The sequence below is a fragment of the Theropithecus gelada genome, chromosome 15, assembly GCF_003255815.1.
Source record: "Theropithecus gelada isolate Dixy chromosome 15, Tgel_1.0, whole genome shotgun sequence".
Classification (NCBI taxonomy): Eukaryota; Metazoa; Chordata; class Mammalia; order Primates; family Cercopithecidae; genus Theropithecus; species Theropithecus gelada.
This window is the reverse complement of record NC_037683.1, coordinates 41,101,988-41,118,342: the sequence shown is the minus strand read 5'-3', so window position 1 is coordinate 41,118,342 and position 16,355 is coordinate 41,101,988. Positions and strand designations below refer to the sequence as shown.

At 36.3% G+C, this 16,355-nt stretch overlaps 1 protein-coding gene across 3 annotated transcripts in view; it reads left to right on the top strand.

Moving 5' to 3' along the window:
• STX17 (syntaxin 17) overlaps positions 1-16,355 on the top strand; it is a 75,983-nt gene that overhangs the window by 23,519 nt on the left and 36,109 nt on the right. The gene's annotated exons all lie outside the window — the stretch shown is intronic.

Sequence of the window (16,355 nt, the reverse complement as noted above, 5' to 3'; positions counted from 1 at the left end):
TAATTACATATATTACAATTTTTGGTTAAATTAATATAATATAAACTCATCATATGGATTATGGAGATACTGTTTTCTGATAAGTCAAATAGTGAAATACAGTACCACCTTTTAATTTTTAAAAAGTTAATAACTGCCTCATTTTTTAGTTGCCTGGCTTTCTGTGTATCTGCGGTTAATTTTCTCTAAATGCTCCACATCTATGTCACATACTATCAGTATTATTTCTTTTTCTTTCCGTTTTTTTTTTTTTTTTTTTTGCGACAGAGTCTCACTCTGTTGCCCCGGCTGGAGTGCAATAGCGCAATCTCGGCTCACTGCAACCTGTGCCTCCTGGGTTCAAGCAGTTCTCCTGCCTCAGCCTCCTGAGTATCTGGGACTACAGGCGCCTACCACGCCTGGCTAATTTTTGTATTTTTAGTTGAGATAGGGTCTCACCATATTGGCCAGTCTGGCCTCAAACTTTTGACCTTGTGATCTGCCTGCCTTGGCCTCCCATAGTGTTGGGATTACAGCCATGAGCTACCGCACTTGGCCAATAATATTTCTTATATGCTCAAATATATCAGTTCCATTCTTTATTTTAAAGATTTTCTTCTGAACTCTTCTTCCCCCCACTTCCTATGTGGACTTTCAAGACTTGTTGTGTAACTCCTGTTCTGGGACTTTCCTTGGCTGCTTTTCTGTGTTTACATCTCTATTTTCCTAGGTATTATGCCCTCCTCATTTTTGGTTTATTCTGTTGTTTTACTGGAGTAGTCTTGCAGTAGCCCTCTAATTAAGGGTACTTTGGAGATAAATATAAGTAATTGTATTTCTTAAAAAATGCGTTTATTTTCTCCTGATATGTGATTGCTAATTTCACTAGATATAGAATTCTAGTTGGAATTCTCTTTCAATATTCAAGCCTTTCTATCTTTTTTTTGTTTATACTTTAAAAAGCTAGTATGATATCATTTCCCAGTTTTTTGTTTTGTTTTGTTTTGTTTTTTGTTTTTTGAGATGGAGTCTCGCTCTGTCACCCAGGCTGGAGTGCGATGACACAATCTCCGCTCACTGCAATCTCCACTTCCTGGGTTCAAGCGATTCTCCTGCCTCAGCCTCCTGAGTAGCTGGGACTACAGGCGCCCGCCACCACACCCAGCTAATTTTTGTATTTTTAGTAGAGACGGGGTTTCACCATGTTGGCCAGAATGGTCTCAATCTCTTGACCTTGTGATCCGCCCACCTCAGCCTCCCAAAGTGCTGGGATTACAAGCATGACCTACCGCTCCCAGCTGATTTCCCAGTCTTTGTATAGGTCCTGGTTTTGTTTGTTTTGTTTTTTCCCTCTTTGGGAGCTTTTGTGATTAGTTCATCCCTGGTATTCTGAAATTTGATGATGATGTCATTGTGTTGGACTGTTTCTTTCTAAAAATTCATGTTCTTTAGTTCTGGGTAATTTTCTTAGATTTTTCTTTGGTCATTTATTCTTCTGTGTCTTCTCATTTTGCTTTTTTTTTTTTTTTTTCTCTTTAATTATAAAGGTCAGCAAACTGATTCAGAGGCTATGTCTGGCCTCTGTCCATCCCATTTGCTTACACATTTCTTTGGCTGCTTTCACACTGTAACAGCAGAGTTAAGTAGTTGCAACAGAGACTGTATGGACTACGAAGCCTAAGCCATCTACTCTCTGGTTCTTTGCAGAAAAAATTTGGCAGTCCCTGTTCTCTTGGGTGTTGGAACTCTTGGGTTGCTTGTCTGATTTTCACTCTATTTTCTGAAAGATTTCCTCAGCTTTCTCTGTAACTTTTCCCTTTGAATTCTTTTTTTCTGCTATTATGATATTTAGTTTACAAGAGCTTTTTCTTGTTCTCTTTTCCTTTCTTGATAGCATTGTGTCTATGGGTGTAATAGGTTTTTTTGTTTGCTTGTTTTTCTGAGATATTAAAAACTAGATTGCTTGTCTTCTGGTGGACTTCACTTAAGGGTGCTTGGGCAAACTGGCATTTTCCTTAGGGATACCTCCAAATATCAGTATCTGGAGGTTGTTCTTATTTAGTTTTCTGAAGAAGAATTCTCATTTTCCCCCTACGGCAGGTAGGTGCTCATCTTACAAAGTTATAGAGGAAGATTAGATAAAGACTTTTGGCCTTTCTTCAGTACAGGCTTTTTAGCCCTGTGCCTGGTGTTTCTGAATCTAGAGTCAGTTGCTCCAAAGAATACATCTGTGGTCCTCTTGAATTCAGAAAGGTTATTATAGTTGCAGTATAGTGATTAAATTATGATAAAATGAAATGAATTCAAGAGATCATTAGGAAGGGTTACAGAGGTCCAAGAAATAGATGTTAGTAGCTTAGAGATAGTGGAGATGAAGGAAAACAGATTGATTCGAGATTTAGATTGAAATTTGACTTATCTCTCTATAGCTGTATTTAATGCTTGCTAACTAGATTATAGGCCTAACAAGTAGAGACTATGTCCCCACTATTTGTATATTCTGCAGCACCTGGTGCCCAGCAAGATTTGGTGTCTATTGAATGCTACTGAGCATGTTAATGATTTAATGAGATTATTATGACTTAGATTTCTTACCATCTTCACTGTTTAATCTATCATTTAAAAATCACATGATTTGGTTGAGACATTGGCTATGGTCAAAGTATTTGTTTACTGATTTTTAAAATTTGCATGTATATTTACCGTATTGACCTCCATCTGGCATAAAAGATTTATGGGTGCCATTAGAGTAGTAAGATCGAAGCTATTGTTAGATATAGGTATTTGGTGAGTTTTATTTATATCTGCTCTGAATTTTGTAGAAATCAAAGATTTCTACTTTGCTAGTTAGTGTAAAAGTTACTTTGGGACAAATAATCTCATCAACAATTATCACAGATTTTCTAGATTTATCATCATTAGATTTACATAGTAAGAGGTATATTGTCACATTCATTATGGTGTCTTGATAAAAAGAAGTTCTCAATTTAAAAATAGTTTAAATTATCAGTCTTTTATGGTTCCTACTTTGGTGGCTCGTTCAAGAAATCCTCTCTTGGAGGATTCAAGAAGATATTTCTTTATATATTTAATTGAGTGTTTTAAATATTTTGCTTTTAACATTCAAGTCTTTAATCCATCTGGAATTGGTGGTATGAGATAGACATCAATAAAATTTTGTTTTATTCCATCTTGAAAAATCACTTGTATGTCACTATTACCTGATTTCTGTGGTGCTACTTCTGAGGCATATTATAATTCCAGAGTTGCATGTAATTCCATATGTCTCTGATCTTTATTTTCTATTCCATTTGTCAGTCTATTCTGCACCAAATTCCACATACTATCTTAATTATGACAGTTTTAAGATAAAGCTTGATATCTGATTGTACAATACTTCCACAGTATGCTTCCTTTTCAGGAGTGTTTTGGCTATACTTGGCTCTTTATTCCTCCACATGAAATTCAGAATCAGCTTTTTAAAGTCCATACACAGTCTTGTTGGGAAGTTGGGAGTTGCCTTGGTAGAGGAAATTGACATCTTTACAATATCTAGTTTTCCTACCTGTGAATATGGGATATTCTTGCATTTGTATTTATCTTCTTTAATATTTTGGAATATTTATAGTTTTTTTGCATACAGGTTGTGGTAGACTGTATTTTCTGAAGATACCCACAAAAATATCTCCCATTCCACATGGCCTTTTACATTATGACCTTGCTACTCCCCCACCAATAGGTGGAGTCTAATTCCCCTTCTCTTGAATCTGGACAGAAGTAAAGCTGCTTATTTGTTGACTTGCTAGTTTAATTTAGAACACACTGTAATTACATTATTTTCCCCATTTTTGTCACTTGTCATACAAAAGTACAAAAGGAATATTTTACAAAGCTGCGTCTTCCTCAGCTCTCCTTCCCAAATACTTAATATTTAGTAACAACACTAATTGATAATAGAGGATTCTGAAAAGTACATCACAGTTTCTTCCTTGAAGGAACTTACCTAGACAGGAATTCACAAAACTTAAGTATTTAAACAATAGTTTAAAACCTTAGTAAAAGTTAATATAAGTCAGATATGATTAATTGACAATTGCGTTATAGAGACCAATAAATGATATAGTACCTGCTATCTGGATGCTAGATAAGGGGTATTATCCTCATTTTTCAGATACTAGAAAGCTGAAGAGATTTATTGTTTGTCTAAGAAGTAGTAGGAAACCAGTTTATCTGGCATACTGTCAATGCTCTTAGTTGGCACTTAATAAGAATCTTTAATGAGAACCCATTCTAGTGTTGTATTCTAATGTTTTTATTTTAATCTGGAAACATTTTGAATAATAATTCAGGTGGGTAGGGACTCGAGTGCTACACTTAATACCTATATAAGATGCTCATTAGATATTTATTAAATAAATGGACGGAGACCTTTTTCTCTATTGATTTTTACTCTTTTTGGTGGTTTAGTTGATGCTTGTTAAGCTATATATATTCTTTTTGGTGACTTTTGATGTTGAAGTAAGTGTGAAGTCATTATGTTAGTATCAGTGCCTTAAGTATAATAGTTAGGTAATGAAAGTATAGTCCAGATTTATTTTAATTAAATAGCTATGACTCTGGAGCCCTTGGCAATAAATTATATGCTGTCTAGAATGTGTTTACTCTAAGTTATTTAAATGTTTACCAGTGGACTTCTGCTCTGTGTTTGTAAAGAAATCAGATTATTATGATACCAAATGTTTTCTGCTGTACACAATTTGTTCTCAAAATTACATGTTGTAAAAACACATTAAGAATCCTTAAATCAATATTTTAAAAAGGCAAATATATGCATAGCCACTCTTAATCATTAAGTACATATTTAGCCATTTTTCAGAATTTTCAATTAACTTAAAATAATTACTTTTTACAATTATCCATATAGATAAGTATATATTTGAGTATATTTTTTAATCTTTAGACAGAAGTTTTGGGACATTTCTGAAAGAAGGAAAAAAGCCATAAGCAGTTATAACATTTAGTTATAAAACCAAAGAGAACAAAAGAGAGAAGTAGTTTTTAATTTGTTGAAAGGTAGCCATAGTTAACAGTTTACTATTTGTGCACTGCAAAGCTTGTTAAGTTGATGTATGTTCTTTTTAAAAAACTTATGTCAGTGATTATAGATCCCTTGATTAACTGCTGGATATTTCTGAAAATTTTCAGAATTTGGTACAATGTCTGCTTTTCTGACCTGATTATTAGAAAAGCAGAAGCAGGCCGGGCGCGGTGGCTCAAGGCTGTAATCCCAGCACTTTGGGAGGCCGAGACGGGCGGATCACGAGGTCAGGAGATCGAGACCATCCTGGCTAACACGGTGAAACCCCGTCTCTACTAAAAAATACAAAAACTAGCCGGGCGAAGTGGTGGGCGCCTGTGGTCCCAGCTACTCGGGAGGCTGAGGCAGGAGAATGGCGTGAACCCGGGAGGCGGAGCTTGCAGTGAGCTGAGATCCGGCCACCGCACTCCAGCCTGGGCGACAGAGCCAGACTCAGTCTCAAAAAAAAAAAAAAAAAAAAAAAAAAAAGAAAAGCAGAAGCATTTGAACATTTACTGTGTTCTAGATACTCTTCTAGACACTGGGCATACAACTGTGGTGGTGGCAAGTGGAGAGAGCAGATAGAGATTTTTAAAAAATAAACAAATATGTAATATGTTAGATGATTATAAATGCCATGAAGAAAAGTAAAGCAAGTTAAAGGGAACAAAGAATCACAGAAGGTGTCGAGTGTTCTTTTAAATAAATGGTGTTTGTGGAAGGCTTCTGATGACGTTTGAGCAGAGATCTAAAGGAAGTGAAGGCATAAACAATGGGGAATAGAATTGCCAGGCAGAGGGACGACTCTGAGGTGAGAGGATGTGGCATAGTCAAGGAATAGTAAGGAGGTCAGTGTGGCTACTGTGAGCAAGGAGAGTACAGGAGATGAAGTCAAAGAGATCAAGAGGGTCAGATCATGGAGAGCCTTGCAGGATATGGTATCTCAGAGTTAGTAGACAGCTTTTGGAAGTTTCTGAGGTTTTTCCACTCTGCATAAATATTTTGAAATTCATTTATGTTGTAATGTGTGTCAGTGTTTAATTCCTTTTTATTGTTGAATAGTATTCTATTGTATGGCTATACCACTATACCACTGTTTGGCTATTACTAATAAAGCTGCTATGAACATTTGGGTACAAGTATTTCTGTGGACAAAGGATTTCATTTACTGTGGGTAAATACTTAGGAGTGGAATGGCTAGAACATATAATAGTTGTTTTTTAGGAAACTGCCAAGTTGTTTTCCAAAATGATTATATCGTTTTATATTCCCACTAGTTCCTCCATTGTCCTTGCAAACAGTTAATATAGTCAGCCTTTTACATTTTAACCATTCTAATTAAGTCTGTAATGGTATCTCATGATTTTAACCTTCATTTGCTTAATGATTAATGATGTTTCTGTTTTCTTTTGAATTTTGATAAGTTAAAAACAACTTCTCTCTTTTGTTCTCTTTGGTTTTATAACTAAATGTTACAACTACTTATGGCTTTTTTCCTTCTTTCGTGAATTTTTTATTCCATTTTATCTCCTTGCCTTGCTAGCTAATACCTCTGTTATTTTAGTGGTTCCTTTAGGGTCTTTAGTGTACATCTTATCACAGTTTATTTGCAAGTGGTATTATTCTATTTCACATATGTTTACGAAACTTAACAATACACCTCTATTTCTCCTCTACCAGCCTATATGCTGTTATTCTCATATATTTAGCTTTTATACGTAATTTACTTAATAACATTTAAATAGGCATTTTTAAAAAGTGATTTAGATATTAAAGAAAAAAATCTTATATATGTACTGGTGTCATTTCCATTTTTAGTGTGCTTAATGCCTTTATGTAGATCCATATTTCCATCTGGTATGGTTTTCCTTTTGCTGGAAAGATTTCCTTTAACATTTTTGTTAAAGGGAGTGTGATTCTGCTGTGACGAATACTTTGAGTTTTTGTACATCTGAAAAGTTTTTATTTCACCATTGTTTTTAAAAGAAATTTTGCTCTACATACATTGACTTTTTTCTTTCAGTACTTTAAACATGTTCAGCTGTCTTCTCACTTGCATTGTTTCTGATGAGAAATCTCCTTAATTCTTATCATTGTTCCTTTGTATGTAATGTGTCTCATTTCTCTCACTACTTTTATGATTTTCCTTTAATCACTGGTTTTGGGCACTTTGATTATGATAGGCTTTGGTGGCATTTTCTTCGTGTCTTGTGCTTTGAATTTATCAAGCTTCTTGGACCTCTGGATTTATCGTTTGCATGAAATGTGGAAATTTTTTGGCCATTATTCATATATTTTTCTGTCCCCTCCCTTCTCTTCTCCTTCAAGGGCTCCAGTTACACATATGTTAGGTTGCTTGAAGTTATCTGACAGCTCATTGATGCTCTTTTAATTCTTTTTGATTTTTTATCTGTGTGTTTTATTTTGGATAGTGTCTGTTGCCATGCCTTTATGTTTATTAGTCTTAGCAGTGGCAGTGTCTAGTCTGACATTAATCCATTCAATGTTTTCTTCATCTCACTCACATATTGTAGTTTTCTTCTCCAGAATTTTGATTTGAGTCTTTTTTATATCTTCTATGTCTCTAATTAACTTTTTGAACACATGAAATACAATTGCAATAACTATTTTAATCTTTTTCTACTAATGCTAATATCTATGGCAATTCTATGTCAATTTCAATTCAGTGATTATTTTCCTCATTATGGGTGATGTTTCCTTGTTTCTTTGTGTCTAGTGATCTTCAATTGGGTCTCTTACTTTGGTAGGTGCTGGATATTTTTATGTTTTTATAAATCTTATATTTATATAAAACAGTGAGCTTTGTTCTGGAGTGTAGTTAAGTTGCTTTGAAACTGTTTGATCCTTTAGGGTCTTACTCTTATGATCCATTAGGCTTAACTACAGCACTGCTCAGTCTGCGGCTAATTATTTCTCATCATGGGGGCAAAACCTTTTTGAGTGCTCTACTCAATGCCCTGTGAATTAAGAGTTTTCCCATTTTGGCTAGTGGCAACAGGCAATGTCTCCAGTGTTGAGTGAGTGCTGGGTACTATTCCCTCTAACTTGTTCAGGTGGTTCCCTCCCCAGCTTTGGGTAATTTCCTCACATACATGTTCTGATCAGTTCTTTGCTGAATTCTGGTATTTAGTGACCTCTAAATACTGATGTATCACTGATCCCTCTGCATATTTCCAGGGCTCTCTCTCCCTGTGCTGTACTCTCCTCTCCAATTAAGTGAACTGTGCTCACCTTGGAAAGAACCAGAAGTCATCTATTATAGTTTTGAAACTGCAAATACAGTATACTTAACAATTTTCTTCTCTGGGATAAGAAAACATTAGGATTAAGAAACATTTTGTGATCAAAATTTGAAACTAAATGAAAGAGTTGGAAATTGTTACTACTGTAATAATTCACTGAAGAACATTAACTTGGCTTTTATAGAAATCTCATAAAGGCCAGGCGCAGTGGCTCACACCTGTAATGCTGACAGTTTGGGAGGCCAAGGTGGATGGATCTCCTGAGCTCATGGGTTCAAGACCAGCTTGGGCAACATGGTGAAACTGTCTCTACAAAAAATAGCAAAAAATTAGCTAGGCATGGTGGTGTGTGCTCTGTAGTCCAGCTGCTTGGGAGGCTCAGGTGGGAGGATCTCTTGAGCCTGGGAGATTGAGATTGCAGTGAGCCATGATCATGCCACTGTACTCCAGCCTGGGTGACAGCATGAGACCCTGTCTGGAAGGAAGGAAGGAAGGAAGGGAAGGACTTAGGGAGGGACCTGATGAGAGGAAGGGAGGGAAGAAGGAAGGAAGCTACCAGCCTAGCTTTTTCTTCATAATAGTGATAATGTAGAACTTGTTGAGGTCACGGATTTCTGGGATCCACATTAGAGATTCTGATTCAGTAGATTTCAGACCTCATTTGGAAAGATACTGCTTTGGAGAAGCTATCCCAGTTCCGTAAGTACACGGATACACAAAAATAAAATCAGCCATGGAATTTGTAGATGTGAGATGTGACTTTCATGATTTTACTAGGAAACATGTAGAACATTTGAGCTGTCTACTTTTTAATTTTTTAAAAGGGGGATGATTGAAAAGGGAGAAACAATAGAAAAGAGAGGGAATAAGGAGGAGAGTGGAGAAGCAAATGTAGTAGACTGGTTAGGAGAAAAGAAGAAACAAGAAGAAGCAAAACCGACAGAGAATGGAAAAGAAGATACAAGAGTAGATTCCAAAATTAATGCTATTAGGGTATGAGTTGTTTTAGTTTATTGTGAGATTTAGAGGAATTTATAACTTAAATTTTGCCTTAAAATTCTTATGAGCTGATTAATCAGGATTTAGGATCCTTGACCTCTACTCTGATTGGCATAGGTTCTACAGAATCTCAGGGAGGACATTAAATCTAAAACATCATCAGTTGTAAGACACACTGTTATTCTGTATACCTCTAAGAAAGAAAAAAGTACTGCCAGTTAACTATGCACAATGCTTTTTACCATTTATTTTAGGATACTTTCCAATTTTAGAGATGTTAAAATGTGGACAAGATACTGTGTTCTAAAATTGATGAAATACAGTATTTAGAAGGCTTCACCCCCTACCTCGGTCTTTTCCCAATCTATTCTTCCTATTTAGTATGTTCTATTTTCCCAGTATTATTTTTCAGAGACAGCACAAGTCTCCCCTCCTTGAGGAAGCCTACCTAGATCCTTACTGTATGATATGTTTCAGATTTCCTTTGAGCATGTTCCTTCTGCCCCTTTCATTTTGAATATTTCCCCTTAATAGAGAATCAAAGCAAAATAGGAGTTACATAATTCTGCTTTCTCTGCATCATCTGCTAACACTGCACCATCTGCCCCAAGCAGTGGGCCTGAACTTTCTTTCTTGTTGTTACTCTACATGTATTTTTCAAGTCCTTTTTATTGTTCTTAACATTTTCTCATCAACCTCCACTCATTCTGGGCTCTTACTTTACTTACAAGATTCTCCTTGTTTTACAAGTCTCTTAAAATTCTGAACTTATCATAGCACACCTTATGCAACAACCATATTGGATTCTTTAGATGCCACTTTCTTTTCTTTCTTATCAGATTAACTTATTTTTTATTTTTTGAGAGGCAGTCTCACTCTTGTCACCCAGGCTGGAGTGCAGTGGCATGATCTTGGCTTACTGCAACCACCACCTCCCGGGTTCAAGTGAGTCTTCTGCCTCAGCCTCCCAAGTAGCTGGGATTATGGGTGCCGACCAACATGTCCGGATAATTTTTGTATTTTTAATAGAGATGGGGTTTCACCATGTTGACTAGGCTGGTCTCAAACTCCTGACCTCAAGTGATCTGCCCGCCTCGGCCTCCCAAGGTGCTGGGAGTACAGGTGTGAGCTTAACTGTTTTTATAGTGTCAGATTAACTTGTTTGTATAGTGTAAGAGTTTTACTTTTTTTTTTTTTTTGAGATGGAGTCCCGCTCTGTCACCCAGGCTGGAGTGCAGTGGTGTGATCTCAGCTCACTGCAACCTCCACCCGCCGGCTTCAAGCAATTCCCCTGCCTCAGCCTCCCAAGTAGCTGGAATTACAGGCGCATGCCACCACGCCTGGCTAATTTTTTTGTATTTTTAGTAGGGATGGGGTTTCTTCATGTTGTCCAGACTGGTGTCAAACTCCTGACCTCAGGCAATCTGCCTACCTCGGCCTCCCAAAGTGCTGGGATTACAGGCGTAAGCCACCGCGCCTGGCCCAGAATTTTACTTTTTAGAAACTTTATCTCTTTTTCAAAAAACTTTATTACAGTATGATTTCTGCTATGGCATCATACAGCTTTTTTCTTTAAACTTGATCAAATTCTCTTTCCTAAAGAATCGCTAATCCTAGTGTTGCTTCTAATTCTTGTGAACTGAAAGATGGCATCATGGTTTCTCTCTCATGCGTCTCACTTCCACTTCATTATTTTATGCTTGTATGTCAGAATTAATTCCAAAGGAGTAGTTATTTTCATTATTTCTTCCACCTAATGAAACATGGAATGTTTCGTATGCTAGTGACTTATACTTTTCTAGGGAAGAATTTTAGTTGGTTTCTTGATAGTTGGGAGATCCATGTTGTTGGACTACTACTTTGCCACTTTGTGGAAAGTATTAAGAAAGCATCCATTCTTTTACCACATTGATTAAATCATATCATATGCCAGGGACCAAACGTGGCCATTAGGATATTTGACAAAGAAATTAGACACAATCCTCGTTCTTAGAAACTTTACAGTTTAGTTGAATGTTAATATCCTTATCCAATATACTTCCACAATAAGATTCCTACTCAGTTTTACCCCTACTCAAATGCTTCAACCTTGTTTCTGTCCTGAGGTTAATTGACTATACAAGGCAATATAGTATTATTTTCTGAAAGTATTATTTAAACTTTTTATTGTGAAATATAATTTACATATTCTAAAAAATGCCTAAAATATATACACCTAAATTATTATACTGTGAACACTCATGTATCACTGCTCAGATCAAGAAATAGACAGTTGCTAGTATCCTGGAAGCCCATAGCCTCTTCCCAATTACAACCACCTTTTCCCCTGCAAAAGTAATCACTATCTTGATTTATATGGTAAATACTTTGTACCTTTTCTATATAATTTTACTGCCAAAATGTGTCCTTAAGACTGTAGTTTAATTTAGCCTGTTTTTGAACATTATATAAATTGAATTAAACAAGATATCCTTTGTGTCTGGCTTGTCATTTACCTATGTTTTTGCCTATAACAATAGTTTATCCATTTTCATTGCTGTATGCTATTTAATGAATATACCATATGTATCCATTCTGTTGATGGACATTTGAGTTGTTCAGTTTATATTATAAATGCTGTTAACATTCTTGTATATTTTTACACATGTGCACATATTTCTGTTGAGTGTATTCCTAGGACAGGAATTGTTGGTTCCTTGAGCATACTTATTTTCAACTTTAGTAAGTAATGCCAAGCTATTTTCCAAAACAGTAATGTTAATTTTACATTCCTTCCAGCAGTGAATACAATACTGTGGGCACCACATCCTTACCAATACCAATATTTAGTATTGTCAGACTTTAATTTTAGCTGTTCTGGTGGGTAAGTTAATTGTGGTTTTAATTTACATTTACCTGATTATTCATGAGATTAACTTTTCATGTGTTTATGAGACATGCCCATTTAGAGTTCTTGCCTACATTTCTGTGGGTTGTTTGTATTTTTTTGTATTGATTTGTAAGACTTCTTTATATGTTCTGCCTATGACCCCTTTATCGGTCATATGTGTTGCAGTTATCTTCTGCCACTCAGTGGTTTACTTTTTCACTGTCTTAGTGGTGTTTCTTGATGACTAGAAGCTCATTTAATTTAAAGGTTATCAATCTTTTATAGTTGGTGATTTTGTGCCATGTTTACTTTTATTTTTATTTTTTAGAGATGGGATCTCCCTTTGTCACCCAGGCTGGAGTGCAGTGGTGCAATCATAGCTCACTGCTGTCTCGAACTCCTGGGCTCAAGGGTTCTTCCGTGTTTAAGAAGTCTTTCCTACCCAGGGTTACAAAGATATTCTTCTATTTAAAAGTGTTATTGTTTTGCCTTTCACATTTAAGTCTACAGTCCATCTGATTGATTACTGTATATGGTGTGAAGTGGTATATCCAACTTCGTTTCTTTTTTTTATAAGGATACCCAGATTACTAAGCCTAATGTTTTGAAAACTTCATTTTTTCCCCCAGCATTGCTCTGTAGTGCTACTTTTGTCATAAGTCAAGTGCATATATGTTTGGTTTGTTTCTGGGCTGTTTCACTGTGTGTTTGTCTATTCTTGCACTAATGCCATACTCTCTTAATTACTATGGCTCTATAATGAGTTTTGATATCTAACAGAGGAAATTCTCCTACTTCCTACTTCAGAAGTGATTTAGATAGTCTCAGCCCTGTGCATTTTCGTATACATTTTAGAATCAGCTTATCAAGTTTCACCAAAACAAAACAAATTATCAATTAACCTTTTGTAAATTTATTTGAATTTATTGAATCCCTATATTTGTTTTTGTTTGTTCATTTGTTTGTTTCTTTGTTTTGAGATGCAATCTTACTCTGTCACCCAGGCTGGAGTGCAGTGGCTCCATCTCCGCTCACTGCAAGCTCTGCCTCCCGGATTCAAGCGATTCTTCTGCCTCGTCCTCCCAAGTAGCTGGGACTACAGGCACATGCCACCTCGTCTGGCTGATTTTTGTTTTTGTTTTATTGAGTCGGAGTCTCACTCTGTCACCCAGGCTGGAGTGCAGTGGTGCAATCTTGGCTCACTGCAACCTCTGCCTCCTGGGTTCAAAAGATTCTCCTGCCTCAGCCTTCCGAGTAGCTGGGATTACAGGTGCCCACCACCACACTCACCTAACTTTTTGTATGTTTAGTAGAGACGGGGTTTCACCATGTTTGTCAGGCTGGTCTCGAACTCCTGACCTCAGATGATCCGCCCTCCTCAGCCTCCCAAAGTGTTAGGATTACAGGCATGAGCCACTGCGCCCAGCCAGCATTTTTAATTTCCATTGTGATTTCTTCTCTGACTTGTGGGTTATTTAGAAATATGTCTTTCTTCATTATTGGACATGAAATATTTACAGATATATTTTATGAATGATTTCAAGTTTAATTTTATTATGATCAGAGTACATGGTCTGTATGATGTCAGTGTCAATATTTTTGAAATTTGTCAAAACTTCCTTTAAGACTCAATATATAATCCATTTTTATAAATGTTCTCCATGTGTATTTGTATGTTTTTTAACATGTGTATCCTCACCTTGTTGGTTGTAGTGTTCTGTATAATTTATATATAGTTTGTGTTAAACTTATTGTTCAAATCCTCTATATTAACTTACATCCTTTTGTCCATTTGTTCTGTTAGTTACTTAAAGGCGTTAAAGCCTTCCCTTAAGATTGTGGATTTGTTTAAATTTTTCTTTATAGTTCTTGTCCGGTTTTGCATTATATGTATTGTGGGTATGTTATTAGGTATACTTAACTTAGGTATTATTATATATTCATGGTACAGGTATTGAAAGTGATTCTCTTTGTTTTTAGTAATGTTTTGGCTTTAAAGTCTGTTTTTTCTCATATTGCTACAGCAGGTTTTCTTTGGAGAGGAGATGTTAGGGTTAAAGTGATTTATATTTTTCATCTTTTTACATTGAACCTTTCTTTATGTTTTAGATACAATCGCTTAAGTTTTTTAAAATTCAGTCTATAAATCTTCGTCTTGTCACTGGAATATTTATCTCATTTTTAATTAATGTAATTATTGATATATTTAGGTTTAAATCTTTCACCTTATTGTGTGCTTTCTATTTCTTACACATATTTTTTAAATCTCCATATTTACTTTCTTTTGTATTGATCTTTTTTTTTTATTATTGTACTTTAAGTTCTAGGGTACATGTGCATAATGTGCAGGTTTGTTACATATGTATACTTGTGCCATGTTGGCGTGCTGCACCCATCAACTCGTCAGCACCCATCAACTCGTCCTTTACATCAGGTATAACTCCCAATGCCATCCGTCCCCGCTTCCCCATCCCCATAATAGGCCCCGGTGTGTGATGTTCCCCTTCCCGAGTCCAAGTGATCTCATTGTTAAGTTCCCACCTATGAGTGAGAACATGCGGTTTTTGGTTTTCTGTTCTTGCGATAGTTTGCTGAGAATGATGGTTTCCAGCTGCATCCATGTCCCTACAAAGGACACAAACTCATCCTTTTTTATGGCTACATAGTATTCCATGGTGTATATGTGCCACATTTTTTTAATCCAGTCTGTCACTGATGGACATTTGGGTTGATTCCAAGTCTTTGCTATTGTGAATAGTGCCACAGTGAACATACGAGTGCATGTGTCTTTATAGCAGCAGGATTTATAATCCTTTGGGTATATACCCAGTAATGGGATGGCTGGGGTCATATGGTATTTCTAGTTTTAGATCCTTGAGGAATCGCCACACTGTTTTCCATAGTGGTTGAACTAGTTTACAATCCCACCAACAGTGTAAAAGTGCTCCAATTCTCCACATCCTCTCCAGCACCTGTTGTTTCCTGACTTTTTAATGATTGCCATTCTAACTGGTGTGAGATGGTATCTCATTGTGGTTTTGAGTTGCATTTCTCTGATGGCCAGTGATGATGAGCATTTTTTCGTGTGCCTGTTGGCTGTATGCATGTCTTCTTTTGAGAAATGTCTGTTCATATCCCTTGCCCACTTTTTGATGGGTTTGTTTGTTTTTTTCTTGTCAATTTGTTTGAGTTCTTTGTAGGTTCTGGATATTAGCCCTTTATCAGATGAGTATGTGGCAAAAATGTTCTCCCATTCTGTAGGTTGCCTGTTCACTCTGATGGTAGTTTCTTTTGCTGTGCAGAAGCTCTTTAGTTTAATGAGATCCCATTTGTCAATTTTGGCTTTTGTTGCCATTGCTTTTGGTGTTTTAGACATGAAGTCCTTGCCCATGCCTATGTCCTGAATGGTATTACCTAGGTTTTCTTCTAGGGTTTTTATGGTATTCGGTGTAACATTTAAGTCTCTAATCCATCTTGAATTAATTTTTGTATAAGGAGTAAGGAAAGGATCCAGTTTCAGCTTTCTACTTATGGCTAGCCAATTTTCCCAGCACCATGTATTAAATAGGGAATCCTTTCCCCATTTCTTGTTTTTCTCAGGTTTGTCAAAGATCAGATGGCTGTATATGTGTGGTATTATTTCTGAGGACTCTGTTCTTTTCCATTGGTCTATATCTCTGTTTTGGTACCGGTACCATGCTGTTTTGGTTACTGTAGCCTTGTAGTATAGTTTGAAGTCAGGTAGCGTGATGCCTCCAGCTTTGTTCATTTGACTTAGGATTGTCTTGGCAATGCGGGCTCTTTTTTGGTTCCATATGAACTTTAAAGTAGTTTTTTCCAATTCTGTGAAGAAACTCATTGGTAGCTTGATGTGGATGGCATTGAATCTATAAATTACCTTGGGCAGTATGGCCATTTTCACGATATTGATTCTTCCTATCCATGAGCATGGTATGTTCTTCCATTTGTTTGTGTCCTCTTTTATTTCACTGAGCAGCGGTTTGTAGTTCTCCTTGAAGAGGTCCTTTACATCCCTTGTAAGTTAGATTCCTAGGTATTTTATTCACTTTGAAGCAATTGTGAATGGAAGTTCATTCTTGATTTGGCTCTCTGTTTGTCTATTACTGGTATATAAGAATGCTTGTGATTTTTGCACATTAATTTTGTA